Genomic DNA, 22,164 nt, shown 5'->3' with positions numbered 1-22,164 from the left:
GTCAGCTATACCCCACACTTGCTCTAAAGCTTGGATTGTTCACTGGGTCTGGTTGAATCCTGGGTCTCACACTGAACTATGCCAGTTCAGGTTGACTTCAGATTTGGCCAGATCAGACTGAGGCAGTCTTGCATCAATTTGAATTGGATTGGGTCAACTTGGCAAAATTCAGGGGTGCCCCCAAGAGGGGTGGTTGGGTGGCAAGAAGAGGGGGGAGAATGAGATGCACAGGCAGCTTCCATACATCTCTCCCACCACCTTGTCTGTATGACACTATAAAACTAGAATTATTCCAGGGGGCAGATCTGATTCAGTTCGGCCATGGATCATCCCAGGTTGGGTTGAGGACACTCTGGGTCCTTAGTTTGGGCCATAGATTAGATTAGCCCAAACCTGAAGTGGTTGGGAACTCAGAGTACCCCCTTAAAGGGGTCTAAGTGGAAGTCTCTGTCCAGACACCAAGTGTGGGGGAGATGGGCCATAGAGCTTCCAGCAGTAGCCTTAGAATGGTCACCTCAGTAGGTTAGCATTTGGGGGAGGCCACAATCCTTGGGACAAGGATTTCCGCCATCCAGCGGAAAGTTGTGGCCAATTTCCACCCCAGATCATTGTCTTGACCAGTTTGTTCCTTCACACCCTAGCTATTGCCATCACCCTGGGGAGGGGAGGTGGAGGTGCTGTAACTGGGCCTGCAACTGCATTGCAAAATTTGGAACAGTGAAAATTTTGGAAGACAATTATATTTCAGTTTGTGTACTGGTTCAGGGACAGGAAATCAGATTGTTTCTCATTAAAACAGAAATTGAATTGAATTTCTTTCACATCCCAAGACTACCAGAAATCAGCAGGCAAAGATGGCCACGGCAGGCAGATAAGCTTTACTACCAGGTAAAGTCTGCAGGAGGCTTCTGAATGGGGTATAGCTACAATGGCTGGTTGAAAAGTTGGTGCCCAACTCTTCTCTCAGTTTGCCTTTGACTTCTACAACACTAGATCAAGTTCTTAATCCCTATTTATCTCCCTTATCATAACATTAACACTCAACATCTTTCCACATGCAAACATCATCGGGAAATGCTAATTTGTTTGTATATATGCTGAACAAAGCACATTCCAAAGGATGAGCTCTGAGATTCTGTTATCTGAAAAGTAATCCAGTGCTACAACAATCAATATGAAGACAGCATTTACATCATCTTGTCTTCCTGTGCTTGCTTTTCCTGGCATAATCCTGGGTCGAAGTCCAATTCCCCATTGCCTTTGATTCAGACATTCCACCATTTTTCACCTTGTGGAGGTCTTGATGAGATGTAAAGACATTCATGAAATAAACAAAAGCTGGAATCTACCATCTGAGTTCCATTAATGACTACCCTTTACCACTTTTGCATTATACACCATCATTTGAAATAAGTAAAAGCAAAATAGTGCCTAGACTCCATCTTTGAGAGGTCCCTGGGCAGCATGTATACTGGTGGAACCGCTAAGGCTTACCTGGCTGTGATGGTGACTGCTAGCTACACTTGGGCTGCCATTTTCCCACAATGCTCCATAGCGATACTATGCCAAGGTGGGAAATTAAAATGACAGCTAGACTACTGCTGCTGCTTAGAGCATTGGTCCAGGAAACATAATAATAAACAGGGACCAAAACAGAGGTCAACAGTGGGGTTTGCCAGAATGGTGAGGTCCAAACAGGTGTGCAAGAGTGGGGAGGTCCAAACAGTACTCAGATGCTCAGTACTGACTAGTGGAGGCTGAGCCATTAAAGTGAATGGGGTACTGCCCCACCAATTATAGTCTACTCCTTAGTCATCATCAGCTATCATGTGCCTGCCTTCTTACTTAAAACCAGTCTAGAGGGTGGCCTTGACTTTCAGCTTACTTCTTAGTCTTAGTGTTGCCCTGTGCAGGATGGAGGAGGAGGTGGCGGTGAAGAAGGAAGGACAAAATTAGAATTCCCCACCTATTCCAATGGACACCAGCCATCTCTGGTGCTCATACTGGCCCTTATTGCCACAGCTTACACCTAAGAACTGGCCACATATCTCTTCATTCCCAAGAGAGCTGCTTTGTATAGAGCTGAGCTACACAGTCAGCAGCTCTCTGTGTTGAATATGGGCTGTATTTCCTCAGAAGGCACACACACACTCACATACATACCAATGTGCATGTTCTGGCTGCACATCCAAAACTAGCTCATCAAAGATAAAGAATAGATGCGGATGTACAAAGTATTTAAAATACCCCTTTCTTTCCACCCAGGGAGGCCTTGTCCTCTGCTCGCACTTCAGAGCCGGTGTGTCACACAAGGATGTGCCTTGGAGGCAGCAGTCTTTCCTCATCCTTGCCCACTCTCCTGCAGCAGCTATGAGCTGCCCAAAGGAGGAGGCCAACAACAGAGACCTTGGAGAGGCAACGGGGTGTTCCCTTGCAGCCGCCACTGCTGCCACTGCTCAGGACGAGCACCAGCTCATCCTCCTCCCTGAGCTCGGTGGCTGTGCTGGTGGGGGGAATAGGGACATTCTGGGATCAAGTAATAAGCCAAGATGGCTCTTGTGATTCTAGGACTTACCATGGAAAATAGGGACACTTGGAAGTTATGCTAACTGTCCTAGCATCATGCCCCCACTTGCACCTTATCAAAGTTCTTGTGATGCACTTCTTCATAAACTTTCATGTATCAACGAATCTTGACTCCCTGGTTCCATCCTTTGCTTCCCTCACTTCTCTGTGGCTTAATAAGGATCACTGGAATAAAAACAAGTGGAATGAATGAATCATTATTTCATGGTGCATTCTTCAACGAGTAATGGCAGTCCTTGATCTCCAAATGATCAAGCCAAATGACTCCATTCAGGCCTCTCTATCTGAGCCCATTCTCCCCTTCTCCTGGAAGTATGTCCTTGAGAAAATGCTGCCCTCTTGCAGCCCAGCTTCCCCCATTTTTAGAGCAAGTGAATTTGCCCAAGTCACCACTTGGTCACTTTGTTGACTATTCCAACTGCAGAAAGCCTGTCTGGATAATTTCCAGTTAAAACTCTACTCACACAAGTTCTATATATCAAGCACGTGCTGTGTCCTATCAAATAGATGTGGAACAATATTTTATTCTAGTCTTGTAGGTAGACTGAAAGCTCCCTGACTGCTTTGCTGTGACTCGAAATGCCTGATGCATTTTAGCTCCTAAATCAATATTAGTTTATGTCTAAAACTCTTGGTTTTATGATACAAGTCTCATTGACCTATATTACAGCTGTTCTCTCAACTCCAAAATCATATCTAGCCTCATTGGAACAGGTTGCACAGAAGGACTGGGTCCAAGGTCACACTGAGTGGTGTGGGAACTGCCAAATTCATTTGAAATGTCACACCAAGTTCATGTGCATTCATTTTTTATTTGTTTACAGCACATAACAGCAAAAAACACACACCAAAAGCCAATAAACAGACGGTGCCTACAAGAAATCAAACAAACATATGCAATATAATCAAATATTTAAGACATACTGCTCCTTAGTTATCAATTCATCGGAAAGCAAAAATGTTGACTGGTCAGTATTAAATTGTCTACAACATGCAATAATAAATGGTGACAAATGAAACACAGAATTGGGAACATGGAACACAGGAAGCTGCCTTTTGTAAATTGCTTTGAGTTTTTTTCTACGATCAACTGGTATTTAAATATAAATTTAAATAAATACATACATACCGTACATACCGAGTCAGAACATTAGATCATCTAGCTCAGTATTGTCTGCATTGACTGGTAGTTGCTGTCCAGGGTTTTAGGCAAGAGTCTCCCAGCTGTATCTGGAGATGCTAGAAGATTGAACCTTGGGCTTTCTGCATCCAAAGCAGATACTCTACCACTAAGCTAAGAGCCTTCCTAGCTATTCAATTTTGAAATTATTTTCATTTCTTTTTAAAGGATGCTAACTTAGGCATTGCCACAATACCCCACTTCTCCCATTATCCAGTCCTTTACATTCAAAATATTGAATAACTTCCTATATTTAGAATATAACAAGTCTGGCAGCTACAACCATCCAACTAAACAGCTCCATATGTTCTTTATGTATAATGTCTTTTGTAAATGTTTATAGGGGGGAAAGCATCTTTTACATCAAGGGTGGGGAACTTATAACACTCCATATGTTGCTGGACTCCAACTCCCAGCAGCCCCAGCCTGCATGGACAATGGTCAGGCATGATGAGAACTATAGTCTAGCAACATCTACATGGCCATCAGTTGCTTAACCTCTGGACCTGCATTCACGATTGTACATCTAAGATAGTTCTTATATCTTTTCCCCCGAAAAGGAACTGCAGCATTTTATTTAATGAAGTTTATTTTAAAATCTATGTCAGAATTTGTTGTAGATGTCAGAACTTGAACTGCACAGACTGAAGCATTTGGTGTTGTTGTTGTTTTTTAAAAAAACCCACAACAAAACAAAACAGGAATTGCTCCCCCAAGTCTCCAGCCCATGCTGTTCTGGTAATGTAGGATTGCAGAAAACCAGAATGGGAAGAACTACAAGGCACCCTGACTTGATTCTGCCCTTCCTTCATGGTTTCTGTATTTTTTTCATTATCATAAAATTGGAATGGTGTGGTACCACAAAGAGTAGTGACCACTCCACTTTTATAAGGTAAGAACTAGAGGTATGCACCAACCCCAAGGCTGTGCACAGATACCTGATTCAGCACTTTGGAAAACCACCCCCTCAGTTGAGATCCCACTGCACTTCGGCTCAGTTCTCACTTTGGCTCAGATAAGCTCTGGTTGTGTCTAAAGTGGCCTATTTAAGTTCTTAATTCTGGATTCATCCAAATCTGATCTACACCCCTAGGATGAAGAGGCCTGTGTTAGGTGTGTGACAGAATTCTAACAAGACTTAACTATGAGACTCTTGATCTGTTCATGCATTACTTACTTGTAAGGCACTCACAGCTAGAGCAAGCCATGTTTTATGCCCCAGCCCAATATTGTACTGCCGTGGAAGTTCCATCTTTCAACATTGTGCACTGAGCAAGCTGCAGCTTATGCACATGGGCTCCATATCATAAGGAACATACAATTGCATTGAATTATTGATTGCATGAAGCCCCTAGGCACAAGACGTTGGGATTCCCTTGCAACTCAGCATATGGACATTAAAGGGTGGAGTTTGGACAGCTACACAATGCCATTGATTCACTCTTTCACTGTGCTTGTGATGAGCACTTGACAAACAGCAGCAGAAGGAACCATTCTTGTGACAGAGTGAGGATTCTCAGTAGCTAACCTGGTGACTTCTCATCCGAGCATCTGTTGATTGAATAGTGTAAACAAAGATAAGTGAGTAATTCGAGCATTTACAGAAGAAAAACATCTCAGTAAACAGATGACACACTTAGCTCATATTAGTCAGTCAGTCAAGCAAAGGAATCGTGACACTTGGAGGAACACAAGACAAAATTTACTGGCGGGATTTCATCACCATTGATTTTCCATATCTGCTTGAGGGCTTCCCACAAAAATATAGCATTCTGCTCAGATGCACGGCATTCCTCTGTAATTGCAGAGATCAGCCCAGGTACACAGGCAGATGATTGATGCAGTGGCCTAGCAGGAGGAACCACAAACCAGAGAAGGTGCATTTAAGTAGGATTGTGAATCTACACCACACTGTTTTCTTTCTCAGTGGAGTTCACCTCACTCCCTACTCCTGGCACATGATGGAAAATGCATCCTTGTTAAAACTTCTGCATGTGAAAGGCATAGTAACAAGGCCAAGGGAAAAAAAATTGGTCACATTAAATGGACTAAAATATATGACCTGGGGTGTGTGTGTGTGTGTGTGTGTGTGTGTGTGTGTGTGTGTGTATCCCATGTCTGAGCTGCCTCCTGATGTCAAGTCTATTAGTTAAGGAACAGCAGCAACCATATCCTCCATACCAGATTCTTCTAGAATCCTTTCCAAATCCAAATGTCCAAAAGGTTAACCTCCTCTCTCCCCTGGTAAGCTAACCAGATGACATCTTACATGGATAGGGAGCTTGTGGCACTCCAGATGTTGTTGCTCTCATCTGCCTCAGCCAGCATGGCCAATGGTCAAGGGATGATGGGAACTAGAGTCCAGTAATACCTGAAGAGCCATAGGTTCCTCATCCCTGGGCAAGTAAACACTTGTGCAGTCAGGTAATGGCTGTTGGAACCTGAAAAAAACAGCAGTTCTAGACTGTACCTCCTAATCCAAGATGTAACCTTCAAATCAAGAGTTAGCAACTCTAGTCTCTCTTACAATGCTACTTCGTTAGCATTCGGAGATTTTCTGAAATAAATTTTCTTCAACTGGCAGGAAAGTTTCCATCTCTAGAATAAAATTTCCAGCTAGACCAGCACACACTCAGATGCCTATATTGGGTTCAATTTGTAACCATCAGAAATGAAAGTTTAGGAGGAGGAAAACAAAGCTGGAGCCCAATCTGCTGGCAAAATTAAGGTTTGCTAATGGTTTTTAACAGCACACACAAGGAAAATAATGTAGTGTTATTGTTGTCTTTTAAAAAAAATGTGCTGGTAAACTGCTGAGGGGCTCAGTGTGGAAATTTCATATCTTTCCAGAATTAGAGGGCAATGTGAATTCCCATGTTGTGTTTTCATCGCAGCATTCACACATTTAACAATTCCTGATGAAAGCTACCGAATGTGATGAAATATATAATCCCCCCCCCCCGCAAAAGCCATTTGTGAAAGGATTATGGAAATAGTCATTTTTTCCCACTTAGAGCAAACAGTTTCTATAATTTTTCACTGTGTTTTTCATCCAAAAAAAAAGAAGAGGAGGAGGACCATTTCTATAGAGTGTGACAAAAGGATTACTGGGCTGGCTTCCATTGCATTACAAGGCTTGCACCACCTGCTCCCAGCTTCTGAGGTCTGCCCTTCTCCTTAATCCTAGCTAAAGGGAGGGATTCTCCAGAAGGGTGCAGCTTCATTGTGTTCTGTCAGCACCAACCAACAAGGAAAGCAATTGGTACCAACAAGGAAAGCAGTTATTATGCTACATTTTCCTTCTGGGGAGTGTGCTTGGACTGATTAGGGTGGAGGCAAGCACATGGAAAACCTTACATAATAATGAAAGGTCCACATTTATGTTCCAGGTGAAATACAGCTTGCATACGACTCAGCTACCCCCTGTGATAAACTGGTTTAAAAGAGCATAATATCAGCCATGCTGCATCAAACCCAAGTCCCATCTAGTCTATTTGGCTGAAGAGGCCAACCTTTCTTAATAAAGGAGATTGAAGGTACAGATCTGGAAGGCACTGCCTCTGAAGATGAACCCCACTGGATCATACCAAAGACCCACCACTGTTCCCACAGTGGCCAACCCAATGCTATGAGAAGCCAGCAAGCAGGACCTTAGTTCAACAGTGCTCTCACCACTTGTGATTCCCTGCAGTTGGCATTCACAGACAATACTGCCTCTAGCAGTGGAAGAAGAACATAGCCAATGATACACACAGCAGCCAATGATAGCCCCATCCACCACGAATGTACTTAGTTCTCTTTCGAAGTCATCCAAGTAGGTGGCCATCCCTAGATCTTATGAGAGTGAATTGGATTTATTGTCATGACTGACTTCCATCCTGCAAAAAGGCATTCTATTTTATTGCTCTTCTACCCCCCCTCCACCTAACAAGGGCAGCTAATTCCTTTTTGAAGAGTTGGCGAACTATGCTGAAATTTGCAAAGTTTGAATTTTCCCCCTCTGGGTGAACCATTGCCAACACAGTCCTAGGCATGTTTAGTCTGAAGTAAATTCCAGTATATCCAAAGGAATTTAATCCCAGGTTGAAAATATATAGGATTGCAGCCTGAAAGTGTTTGATGATGATGATGATGATGATGATGATGATGATGATGATGCAGGGCTCACTGTAGCGCTTCTGTTCAAGACAGTGCCTCCATCATGCATCCATCTAATGTTATCGTCTCAGCAACCTTGTGATGTATGTTAGACTATGGATATGCATTATGTCTGAGAGGGATTGGAACCCAGCTCTCTCAGATCTAAGTCCATTCACTATCCATTACACTAGTGTTCTTCAAACTTGGGTCCCTAGATGCCATTGGACAACAACTCCCGCCATCCCTTGCTAGCTTAGTCAATGGTCAGGGCTGATGGGAGTGGTAGTCCAACACCACCTGGCAGCTCAAGGCTGAAATCAGCTCTTGCACAGAAGAAAGGCACAGGAGTTGAAAGAAATCAGCAGCCAAGTAGTACACTCACTGCGTATACAGGGGGAGTATTTCCACTATGTGTTTGTCTCTATACAGAGTGCTGAGCTATATATAAAGCTACCATTCTGGCAAACAACAAAATTTAAAACAACCTAAATGAACTGATCATCAATAGTAATTAGGCCACACTTCTATTTGCAATTAATCTATTAATATGCTGTAAACAAATATGTGCTGAGAAAAACAGAAGTGGTGGAGTTCATTTCTAAAAACTGAGTAGGCTACAGGCATATTTCACGCTTTGTTGTAATGGTATCCAATATGCCAGGTGGCCCACTTCTTCTTTGCTGGAAAAATGCCATCGTGAGTGGGAGGTGCAGGTCATATCAAAGCATCCTAGGACAGGAATCCAGTTAAGCTGGTGTGAAATAGCAACAGCAAAGACGGAACCCAGTTGGATAGCTTTACGAAAGATCAGAAGAACTGCAAGAGATAGGGCTAAGTTGCCATAGCGTTCTAGGGGACTGGTAGCATGCATATGGGGCTACAGCATTAGGGCATATAAAAGGGAACATGAAATACTTTGGAGAGGAGAATAAAATGGGCAATATGGGGGTTCCTTAGATCAAGGTGCTTATATACATTTTCTTAATTTTCTGTCACAACTTTTGTTAGGGTGGAAAAGCATTGGACAGGATCCCTCAGCCAATGCAGGAGGGGCTGGGTCTTCTTAAGAGGTCTTGAGCATGTTGCACTATGACAGTGACTCCAGTTTAGGGAGCTGGGCCACCACACACTCAGGTTGATGTCAGGGCCCACAGGAGCACCCCATGCTATGTTGGGCCTAAATGATGGACAACTCCAACCCAACAGGAGGGCTGGGTGATACCATTGGTCAGCCAGCATACTCCCGCCATGTCCCAACAAACTAGGGTATTGAAGTAGTTAAGGTGTGGGGAACCATTGCCCCCCCCCCAGACATTGTGGAACTACAACTTCTACCAGTCCCATAAGGTATAGCCAATGGCCAGGGATGGTGGGAGTTGGAGTTCAGAAGCATCTCCAAGTCCACAGGCTCCCCAATCCTGCTGTTGTCAACAAAATTTCATCCCACATTGGGACTTTGTGTTATTGATTCTGAATAGCATGCCAGATGAACTTGGGCTAGAAAGGGGATTCTTCTTCCTTGTCCTATTGATTAGATTCTTTCAGCAAAGCTACAAGTGGCAGTAGATATGGCATACATTGCTTCACCACCTTACTAAAGAGAACAAATAAGTTGTGAAATGACTGAAGCACATTCTCCTTTCCTTCACCCCCACCTTTTAAGCCCTTGTTAACAGACCAGCATGAAAGTTGTAATGAGAGCATGTCCTATCCCAGAGAGCACAGACCACGTTAAATAGGGGAAATTAGTCTGGCTGTGCAATTATGCTCCTGTTGCAGTTTTGGGTGCTTTATCATGGTAGGAATACTGTACAGAAATAAAAATATGAAATTAACATTGAACTGTGCAGGCTGGCCTGGAGGAAACACATAAAGCTGCCTTATACTGAGTCAAGGCTCTTGGTCTGTCTAGCCCAGAATTGTCTGTACTGACGGGCAGTAACTATCCTGGCTTTCAGGAAGGGTATTATTCCAGTTCTTCCTGGAGATGCCAGGGATTGAGCCTGGGGCAGTCTGCATGCAGAACAGATCCTTTACCATTGAGCCACGACTTCATCCCCCCAAACTGAAGACAGTTAAATCACCTTACCCAATGCCCTGCTGGCTATTGACTGGTAGGGAAGAAGTGAGAGCACACTTTTTCTGTTTTCACACTCACTCCAGTGTTCCTCTGACTCTTAAAACATTGGGAAGCAATTGGTTTGGACCATTTCTGGTCAAGAACAGGACTTCTGTGTCCCACTGATAACTTGCCTTTTTTGTTTTCAGCTCTTTCCCTGGGGCAACAAAGCCTAAAAAAATCTAGATTCAGGGATATTAGCCTATAAGGGGGCTTTGCAATTTTCTTGTATACATTTGGAAATACAAAACCAAAAACAGAAGCTTGAGGGCATCCCCACAAAATGGCTACCATGGAGCTAACCCTAGTCACATACTGGCTGCCACAAAGGCTTGGCTACTTTCAGTGCTCCTTCTGTTCTAACAGTTCCAGGGATTCTTCATCAGATATCAGAGGGTCACTCAAGAACACCCTTAACATTAGATTCAGGAGTCCTGCATGCTCCTCAAAGTCCTTGCTCTGTGTGTTGCCATCTGAGGCTCCACATCTGGTGTCCTTGCGACAAACAGGGTGGACTCACCGAAGGCAGGAAATTGAATTTAGTTTCCCATACTGTTCCTTTCCCCCTGCAGATGCTAATTAATGTGGCCTGTTCAACTCACTTCTCTCTGTCTCTTTATTCCTGGATCCAGTTCCAAATCATAGTTTGGAATGACGATGGAAATTGATCCTCTGCCTCTTGCATTTACCAGTTTGTTTCCTTCATTAGTTTGGTTTTCACTTGGAGCACAGTGTGAATATAATGCAGGGTGAACTAGGGCAACACTGTAAGAAGTATTTGAGACAGGCAGAGCCATGCATAGAATGTGATTGCTGCCCAGAAAGATAAAGGAGAGAGCCTTATGGGGACAACTGTTGTGGCTCCAACTCCTCATTAAAATCTCATTACTAAAATATAAAAATATGGGGAACAACCCTGAAAATGGCTTAAATATGAAGCTGCTAATGGAAACATCTGAACTATTAAGAACTGGAAATAGTAAAACAGATACAAACAACAGAAAGTGCATGAAACTGATGCGAGAGACTGAAATAGATTGTGCAGAGCAACGTGATAAATATTTGAAAAGGAAAGAATTACAGGCCACTTCCATCCCCAGCTGGAGCCTCTGACAGTACATCAACAGTACTAGAGACGTTCAGTTTTAAGGTGTGTGGATTTCCTAATTGGTGCCACAGTGCATCAGCAGTGGGACTGGAAATGGTCCTTCCAAGGGGGCTTGAGGAGACCCTGATTTCCATTATTAACATGTGATAGGTTGGAAGGATCTGTCAGTTTGGGGACTCTCAGTGACTCATTTCTCCAATCTTAAATTCAAGTCATTTGCATTTGTCAGCAATTTGTCGTCTTATTATTATTATTATTATTATTATTATTATTATTATTATTATTATTATTATTATTATTCCTCATGAAAATTCACCAGCAATTTTATTGCAAATTTTTACTACTGTACACATTTTTGCATGCAATGTCCCCTTCATTTACAATGAATTAGGAGAAATTCACACTAATACTGCATGCCGCTTCTTCTTCTTCTTCTTCTTCTTCTTCTTCTTCTTCTTCTTCTTCTTCTTCTTCTTCTTCTTCTTTTAAAATACAAATTGATATGGAAATTTGGAAAATAGACTTTAAGACTGGAAAAAACGAGACACTAAGACAAACCAAAAGTGACATATCTGCCCATCACAAAGTTTCCTATGATCTGGCCATGAATGTATGGCACAGTTCTAAATCAGGTGAGTGGGGCGTATTGAAGTGACAGGTCAGCCACCCCTTACAAATTCCTGCTGACTCATACCAGCCAGGACGTGAAGTGAAGAGAAGACAGGTGGAGGCAAACTTACTTTTCCCGTTTTGTGGGTATATATTTTTTTAAATGAGCACTCACACTTTACACCGTGGCTGCCCTTTGCAGGATCACGCGTGGCACTTCGGACCCCAGGGAACTTACCGGTTGTGTGGGCTGGCCTGCCTCTCAGGGTTATTCTTTGTAGGTTCACGCCCAGCCTCAGTTAAGTCAAATTACACTGCTGGGAGGTGAAGCCAGTCACATAAATAAGGGGTGGAGCTGGTAGAAGCCAGGCAGTCTGCTCAGGAGCTTCACCCACCCAATCCTCCCTTAGTTTAATGTTTCTTGTTTGCAGGTTAACCTTTTTTCTTTCTGTTTAGCGGGCGCTGCTACTGTCTTTGGACTGGTTGCTGTTGAAGGACCGGGAAGAAATTTTCCTGCATTGGCAGGTTTTGTCTTCCCCGTCACAATTCATCACAACTTGGGCAGTTTAGGGCCTTGGGCGGAACCCTTTAGTCTTTTCTTCTCTAAACTGGGGGAGGGGGTTTGAAGTGGTGACTCACTCCCCCCCTGCGGCGGCGATTCCAGGGTCCCCTCTTAAAGGGGTTGTAAATGGGTGTCACTGGTCATACACTGAAAGGTTGTCAGTGAACTACCCTACGTGCGGGGATATGAGGTGGGCTGCCTGCTTACATAAGTGTCTTGCAGGGCACCCCCATACCCTATTTACCCTGAGGAGCCCCAGCCAAGGTCTTCCTACATTTGAAAGTTTAATAAAGTTTGTGGCCAAATTTTAAATCCATAACACGTCGTCATGAGTCATTATTCCTTTCTGGTGGTCCCTGGGGGCTGGGGCGGTTGCCATCTGGTCAGGCAATCCTATTGCTTCCAATGGGATTGTTTACCTCAGCTCCAGACTGGCATAGAGGGGAAACTGATCCTGAGACCTCTTTTGACGAAGAGTCTCCGAGTAGTTCACAGGTTGCCTCCACCCACCCCTGTCATGCTCTTGGAATGGTCTGTACCTGGGCCTAGCAATAAACATAGTGCAAAAATGTAGCAGCAGGAGACCCCTGGCTGTAGAGCTACCCAAAGAAATATTTGTTGGTAGGGAGGCACCTCCAATTTATTCTAACCACCTCCAGCCAGCTGATCTAGGGGCTAGGATTTCTCTGCTCAGTGGTGTTTTAAAAGGACTTAGCAATTAATAGATCTGCCTCCATGGATCTTGTTAACAGCCTGGGACCAGCTTTGTTGAAGGATTGACTGGCCCCGTGCATGCCTACTCAATCGTTTAGACCTGTGGCACTTTTACAAGAGCTATTTAATGTTCATTGTGCATCAGTGAAGAGTTGATCTTTCGGTGTGGCAGGATTTATGCTTTGGAAGTTTCCATCTATTAACATGAGGCTGTCACCCTCACTATACTGTTTTAGAATCTGCTAAAAAGCGTATAGAAATAATAATAACCAGCAAGCCCATCCAGATGTCTTCTTTAGTTATGCATACTTGTTTTTCATATTTGCTGTATAGTAGAGAATTCCTAATTGCTTGATAATTGTTTCAATTAAAGGGGCAACCATATCTAGGCTAGTATTATTTCCTAGTTGATCTGCTGTGGCCCAGAGATGCTCCAGCAAAGTGGTAATGGAACATCTGAAGTTCCAAGAAAATAGTGTGCAGGTTATTTAATGTACAATAGAACTTCGTGGAAAATGAAAGTTAAATCATACTGAAGGAAGATACTGGAGCATTCCGAATAATTTCCCAAGTATGTGCACAGGAAATGGCAGGTCATCCTGAAAGGCAACACATGGAGATGTGAATTTATTGTTGCAATGCATCCCTAATTATTATTGTATAATTATAAGATTATTGCTTAATTTTAGAAGGGGCATGGTTGGGTGGCAGCAGCTGTGACTATCATGAAGGAACCTTGCACTTCTGAATATACCACTGCACTACTGAGCAAGAGGCTCGGGGACACAGAGTAGGGCTGCTAAAGGTCTAGAAAGGAGTCTGGTAGTCTAGAGAAGAGATGTAGCCTGGGGAGAATCCCAAGGGCTTGATAGAAAGCCCTGGCAAATCCTTGATGAGGCTTGCAGCCTCAGATAGCACATTGTTTGATAACTCATTCAGGATCTCTCAGATAGCACATTGTTTGATAACTCATTCAGGATCTTAAAGTAGATACCTGTGTTGTTGCATTATACAGATCATGATCCATTTCTTGAGTTCAGTGGGCAATGTGAAACATCAATATATATTCTGAGGATAGCTTGTGCACTGATCAGTTATCCCGAGGCCAGCCTAATTATATATTGATCAAAACTGTGATGTTGTATCCACCAGGTAAAACCTGAAAGCTTTTAACTGTACATTTCTTTGATTTCCATACTTCATTTGAACTTAGAATTTGGGGATTTGTACATCTGTGAACCCACATCAGTCAAAATTTGTGAAAAGGTTTTTGATTTAATAGCACGTATACATGCACCAGCAAATCCTGGAATTTCCCCAGCTTTGTGGAATATCCAGCAAAGGAGTTAAAAGAAGCAGAACATCATTTTTTGATGTTAGTCTTGTGCTCATCTAAGATGAATTTTCCCCTGCGTGATGTAGTTTAGGAATAGGAAGGCAGGCCAGCTGAAGGAGGCAAGGATGGGAACACATACTTGCATGCAAAATGTTTAATCATTGGCATTTCCAGTTTAAATAGGTCATTGACAGAAAGGCTGGAAAGACTTCTGCCTGTATTCTTGGAGATCCACTACCAGTCAACAGGGGCAATGCCATGTTAGATGGCCCAATGGTCTGATTCATTATGGTAGTTTTGTTAATGCCAAAGGTCTGACTTAGAAATGTGTAGGTAGAGCAATATGAACATGGCATGCTTTTGAGTCTGTCTAGAAGACGATGGTTCTGAACTTTCAGAGGAAGACATGGTTTATTTTAGAGGTTTTCATTAAAACTTTGCAACATTGCTTTACTTGCTGAGGGGCTCTTGCATGTTGCAACTGGGTTGTGGTTTCTTTTTGTGTGTAGCAGGGAGGGTGTGCCAATTTATGAAGCAGAGCTAGCTATTTTGCAACATAGACCAGACCTGTTATAGTGCCATTGTTGCCCTAACTAGTCTGGCCAATGTAGTCTTGCATTGGGAATATGCACAGACTCCTCCGTTCAATTTTGATTGTTTTTGTCACATAAGGAAATGTAACGGTAAGTGGGGACATTATAAAGGTGCAAAGGATTATGAATAGTGCAAAGGATTATGAATAGTGCAGAGAAAGTGGTCAGGGAACCCCCCCCCCATCTCATAATCCAAGACTTCAAGACCATCCAGTCTAGCTGAACGTTGGAAGATTCAGGACAAGCAAAAGTACTTCTTCACACAACACCTAGCTAAACTATGGAGTTCACTCTCACAAGATATACTGATGGTCACCAGCTTTAAAAGAGGATTAGACAAATTCATGGAAAATAAGGCTATAAATGGCTGCTAGCTATGACAGCTACAATCTGCTTCTGCTGTTGTTGGTAGTATACATCTGATATCAGTTGCTGAACACCTGTTGCTGGGAATCTCAAGAGCACTCAGGGCACATGGCATCTTCAAAGGTTTTATGAGGGGAGAAACATCATTAGGGAAAGGGCTAGCCCTCCCATTTTCCCCATGAAACTGTTCCAGACCCCTCTACCCCAGCTGCATTGTTGTCAGAAGAAAATAAGTACAGTGGTACCTCGGGTTACAGAGGCTTCAGGTTACAGACGCTTCAAGTTACAAACTCGGCTAGCCCAGAAATAGTACCTTGGGTTAAGAACTTTGCTTCAGGATAGAACAGAAATCGCGCAGCGGCAGTGGGAGGCCCCATTAGCTAAAGTGGTACCTCAGGTTAAGAACAGTTTTGGGTTAAGAACGTACCTCCAGAACGAATTAAGTTCTTAACCCGAGGTACCACTGTACACAAATGGGATCACACATATATCATCCAGAATAGCAATCAGAGAACTTTTTCATACAGATAGAGAACTTGTAGAGGGGAAAACTGATATTGTGCTCACTCTTTCTGCTCCAGTTCCCCACCCATGCACCTGAAGGTCTGAATAAAACCTACAGTTCGTATCCAACAAAGGTTTACTTAGAGTAGCCCCAGTTGACCTAAATTAGTCATGTTCAATAATTTCAATGGGTCTGTTCTGAGCAACGTTAGAAACAACTCAATGTGCATATAAGTACTCTGTGCACAGGTTTTCTAAAAGTTGTCTTACGGTCTCTTTTTCAGGGTGCTTCAGATATTTCTTTATACTTTTGATAGGTGCAGGATTCCACTTACTTTATTGCTTAGAAGGGGCCATGAATGGTGTATGTGTGTGTTGCCTCATTAAACATTTCTTCTGGATTCTGCAGCCTCTCCAACTTCTTGTTATCAAGAAGCCCCATGGAAGGGCATCTTCCTTGGGACATCTTCCTCTGGAACATACTTGAAGTGTGGGCTGGGAAGGGTAGCTACTGAGAACCTGGGATTGATGTGCATGGTGATTTTGTTTTTAAGGGAAGTCTTTCCTTTTATCTTTAAAAAATGATGATGATGATCAGTGCTCTCCCACCACCGATAAAAGGTGTTGGTACTCACCACGAAGTTGTTACAGTAAGTGCCAGACTTTTAAGCTTTGGTTAAAAATAACAAACAAAGTGGGGTGCTGGTACTGATTACCCTTGAGTAGCCCCAGAAAAAAAGAAAGGATGATAAAGATAGTGATCTGGCACACATTACTTTACCTTCTGTATTTTACAGGAAAGCTCAGTCAAGGATGGCATGGGGGCTTCAGAAAACACAGGCACCCAGAAAGTCTGCAGACCACTGGTGAGATGATTTGTAGAATGAAAAACAAGACACTCACAAACATCTGCCAGCCACTTCAAAAGTAAGCTTAGTGCAACAAAACCCTTCATCCCGCCCATGAATGTCACTTTGATAATTTTCTCTTGAAGCTTTGTTTCACATTATCCCCCTGACAAGATTTTATTGAATACATACAAAACACACACACATAAAAACCTGCAAAACTGCCGCCCAAGAGTATATACCGCAGAGGCGGATTTAAGGCAGCATGACCAATTCCCCTGCCAAAAGGAGCCTTCCTGCCTCCTTCCCAAAGACTAGGAAGTGCTGGGGTCTCTTCAGCAGAGATGGAGCATAGCCGGGATGGAAAATAGTTGGAGGGAAACGAGTAAGGTTTTTTTTTTGGCACAGCCCTCTACACCAGGGGTGGGGAGATGGATGCTGCCAGAGGACTAGATCCTTATCTCTTCTCCCTCCGCCCCCTTGGACAAATCCCACCTACCTGCCAATCACCTGATGTCACAATGACATCAGGTAAAATGGCACAAGAACTCTGCATGATGCTTTGAAGTCCTAGCAGTCATCTTATTGTTGGGGGGGGGGGTCTCAGAGTTCTTGCAAACTCCTGTAATGATTTTATGTGTTTCTTCCCCCAATTGTAATTGTTTTATTAGGGTGTGTGTTTTGTTTTTTTACAATTGTATATTATGTTGTTGCGTGTTGAGTTCCACAGTGCCACCCCCCAAAAAATTCACACTTCACACCAATTTTTTGTTTAAGGTTTTTGGCATAATTTTTGGCCACAACTTTATTCAAATACAAAAAATGTGAGTGGTTGCTTAGGCATTGGTTATGACTTTCTGTCCTGGCCCTCAAGGACAGAGCTGGCCCTTCCGGACTCCACCGGAAGCCAGCGTGGGAAACAAGTATTGGGTGAGAAGGGAGACCGGGAAACAAGTCCTCACTTCTCACCCACATGTTCCGGTGGGGCTTGCACGGCCCAAGTCCGGCTCCACGGACAAGGACAAAAGAATGGCAAGCCCCTGGATTCCTTTAACGCAATTCCCTTTCCGCATCATTTGGAGGGGTAGGCACTTACCCCTCCAAGCACCAATTAACCAATGCCTAACCGCCAACCTTACAAGTTGTGACGATTTGCTACGCAGTAGGCAAAAACCAAATGGCACCAGCCAATCAGCCAGATGGCAAAATTCCTACTGTGCCCCCGCACCAAGGCGAACGACACCATGACAGGCATAGCAAGGTCAATAAACCAGAAACCACCCTATAAAAGGGAGGGGGGGCGGGTGATCCGATGCAAAACGGCCAAGAGGACGGCCCATCGTCTTGGCACCTATATTTATATACTCTGACTCCTCCTCCGAATTAGCAACACTCAAAAATCCCCAGCAACCCAATTAACCCTTTAAGGGTTTGGGTTCCACCAAAATTTGCCTAGTCATGAAGCAGTGGCCTGTTCCCCAACCGCAACACGTGCTCTCTGCTAGTGAGAACACGCTTTGTGGCACACCCTGGGACCTTACAGTGAAGAGTATAAATAAATTTACAGATAAATCAAATCGTGCATCAATAAATACCATAGCATTCATACATACACTTTTTCCATGCTGTAGTGTAGTACAGCCATCTCATATGCTCCTACCTTGTTGTACTTTAAAAAAAAAGAAAAAAGAAAAAACCTTCTCTTATGTTAATATGCTGAAAGAGACAGGGTCCACTTAGCTTGCAAAGCTTTGCATATTTTCCTCCATGCCGGCAAGATTTATTGGCACACTATGGCTTGCTGCCTCAGGCAGAAATGTGTGTGTGTTGGGCAGTGGTGGGGTGGGCATTGAGAGCGTGGAGGAAGGAACAGCCAAACAGAATCTGCCTAGAATAAACACTTTCATTTCTTGCGGACAAAAATGCTTTTGGCTGAAGATGTCCACATTAAATCTGGATTGGACTGTCTAAAGACCTCTTTTCATTCACTTCAACTTGTCTGGCTGGGAAACAAAGCCAAGATATCTCACTGCAAATTACGCAAAATGTATCCTGCTTCAATCACTTCCAACCTTTTAACTTAATGTGAAAAAATGCAAAAGAATTTAGATGGAAGGCAATTGATTCTGGGTTGCAAATGATATTTCCTTCCTACTGCAAACTGTCGTTTATATCATGCCTAATATCACTTCATGTCCAGAAGGGAAATGTTTTTTCTTTTTTTTTTCTTTTTAAAGCACCTTGGATGATTGCTCTCTATTATTATATATTTTTTAATCCAAAAGCTAGAGAAAACCTGTTTCATACCAGATGCTACTGCAGTGGCTGGAGGTTGTCCAATGCAGAAGCAACCTTGAACGTAGCCCACGTAGTCAAGTGCATCTCTATATAAATTCCAAACACCTTCCCTATCTAATTACTCTATTACGTTTCGAGTAATTACAATGCTGTGTATTTTCTTTTGAGTGGGAGAGAAAATTGAATATGCCTTTTTAGAGTAAATAAAGAACGGAAACTGAAAACAGCAGCCTCGCTGGAGAGAAGGGGAGGGGGAAAAAAATGCTTGAACAACAAACAGCTTGTGGCTTCTCTTTTTTGCCTGCAAATACATGGCAGCAGCAGCAATGTTTTAAGGATGTTTAACCCTTTCACACATACAATTTAAATCTCCCTTCCCTGACTCCCACCTTCTGTTTGCTCCACTGTGATATAAACACATTCTCTTACAGAATGTCGGTAATAGACTTTTTTTATTACTCTGCTTTATTTGGCTAGTAGAATTTAAATAATCAAAAGTTATGCACTCAAACTGACCCTTATATTTTATATTTGGGGCCCTTCTATCTGAGGTGAGACTCCTGATGGCCAGAAAAGGTGCATTCTTCACTGTGATGCTGTCAGGGATTCCAAGGGTCATTTAGTTCAACCCAGTGCAATGCAGGAATCTCAACTAAAGCATGACAGATGGCCAAACTCTGCTTAAAAACCTCTAATGAAGGAGAGTAGAATCCACAAGCTCCCGAGGGGGTCTGTTCCACTGTCAAATAGCACTTACTGTCAGAAAGTTCTTCCTGATGTTTAGCTGGAATCTACTTTCTTGTAACTTGAAGCCATTGGTTTGAGTCCTATCCTCCAGAGAAGGAGAAAACAAGCTTGCTCCATCTTCCATGTAGCAGCCCCTTAGATATTTGAAGATGGTTATCATATCTCTTCTCAGCCACCTCTTTTCCAGGCTAAACATACCCAGCTCCTTCAATTAAGTGAAGTAATCCACTTCACCATCTAAAGAGGGAGACACCTGAAGTTCAAAGCCAAAAAAATCAGAAAACTGCACCACTAATTTAAAGAAACTGACGTCCGATGAGGTTATAGAGAGCCTTTTACTGAGTCACTCCATTGGTTCATCTAGCTCAGTACTGTTTGCACAGACCGTCAGCTACTCTCCAGGGTTTCAGACTGGGGTCTTTCTGAGCCTTACCTTCTTCAGCTGCTCTATAATGATTTGGTCCATAGATGCAGCAGAATGAGGTGGTAGGGTGAACTGTTTCAGTGCAAGTTGCAGACGGGAGATGCCAATTTTGAATGCTCTTTTGCATAAAATTCCTTGCAAACATCAAGTAGAAATATCCCAGCATAGCTCACACGTTGCTAGCTTTCTGCTTGCAGAAAAGTTGCTTTGTTTTAATGCAAGGATGTATTTGTTTTAATGCAGGCATAGGCAAACTCGGCCCTCCAGATGTTTTTGGGACTACAATTCTCATCATCCCTGACCATTAGTCCTGTTAGCCAGGGATGATGGGAGTTGTAGGCCAAAAACATCTGGAGGGCCGAGTTTGCCTATGCCTGTTTTAATGCAAGGATGCATTTGTTTTAATGCAATGATGTATTCAAAATGGGCCTTGAAATGACTGCTTGCTCCTGCATGATTCTGTCCACCCACTAAGATGATTGTGAAAAGCTCTGCTCCATGTCTCACCAGTGTCTACGGTTAAATTTGTGGGCAAGGCCTTATTTGTGCTGGGTGCTAAGTTATGGAACTCCCTCCTTTGGTAGGTTCATCTAGCTCATTCCATTTTGACTTTTAGAAATATTGTGAAGACTGCTCTCTTTAGCAAGTCTGTAATATTGATTGACCCAAAATATCAGAGTGCTATATTGATGCTGCCTATCTTTTCATTTCAAGTTTCAACAAGATTATTATTGTTATTAGAATAAATTTGTATACCGCTCTTCATCCGTAGATCTCAGGGCAGTTCATGTCATAAAATTGCAAAATAGCTTAATAGCATATTAATCGCATAATAGCATATTGCAATGTATTTTTACACCAAAACAGCCATTCTACTGTTCAGGATTCTGGCCATACTCTGCTCCCACCATGGCATTCTATCACTCCATGAGATTCATCGCCTGAGTTTTCTATGCAAGTTATTTGGCTGTTCTGCTTATTTTGTATTGTATGTTTTTAAATAACTGTTTTGTATGCCTCTTTGATGATATTTTCTTGCCAAAAAAGCTGCATGTGAATGATTAGGTAGACAGACAGATCGATCTGCAGTCTAGGAAATGTAACTAGGTCAGGGATCAAACTCCTGTAAGAAAGAGTATGTTTATTTATTGGGATATTGCACATACTCTAAGGTAGATAACAATTGCTTGTGGAAAGTACACATGAAACAATCCTCACCGTTCTAATGATGCTACATAGTCTAGCACCTCTTTTCTCCCTTCTGCAGGGAGCAGTTGCAAAGCAGGGAGATGGTAGCAAAAGTTTTACCTGCTATGCAGTTGTTCCGGTTGCTGCTGTTCACCTGACATGTGGGATTGCACAATGCAGGCATGCCTGCCTGGAAATTTATCCTCCCATCTGGTGTCAAGGCCAGCTGCTGCAATTTGTTGGTGGGTGCGCCCAGGGTCTCAGATAAAATATGATGCACAAAATAGCTCTCTGAGCCAGTTTTTGAGTACCTGAAACACCCTCCTCCTCTCCTCCTCTCCCATTAAGTAGCAGGCAAAACAAGAGTAGCATCTCTAGCTCATGAAGGTTGGAACAGGGGGAGGTTTTCTGGTTCTCCTCTCCTGTGTTGCCCGGGTGCTCTGTATAAGTAAGTTCCACAGTACAAAACCTTGAAGGATCAGGGGAGTTGTAATTCTCCCTAGGGCTCTTGCAATTTTTGTGCCTCTTACCGTTGTGGGACCCTAACCAAAGCTGCTAGCTGCTTTCTGCCAAAGCGTGTACTGAAGCAAAGAACTGCAATAAAAGCTCCCTTTCCTGCCCACCACAACTGTGTAAGATGACTCATCCTGAAGCCACCGTTAGCACACCATGCATTCATACCCATTTTGTTATGTGCCTATGACCTTGTGCTTAACTGCATAAAAATGTTTTTTTGTTTTATTGTTACCATTTTACCAGGCAATGAAAAGATGAAAAGTAGGCTTAATACTACTGAAAGCAAGGTCACACATCACACAGGGAGAAAATGGATCAGGTGGTTT

Source organism: Podarcis muralis, chromosome Z, assembly GCF_964188315.1.
Source record: "Podarcis muralis chromosome Z, rPodMur119.hap1.1, whole genome shotgun sequence".
NCBI classification, from domain to species: domain Eukaryota; kingdom Metazoa; phylum Chordata; class Lepidosauria; order Squamata; family Lacertidae; genus Podarcis; species Podarcis muralis.
The sequence above is the reverse complement of the archived record's forward strand: the minus strand, read 5'-3'. Positions refer to the sequence as shown.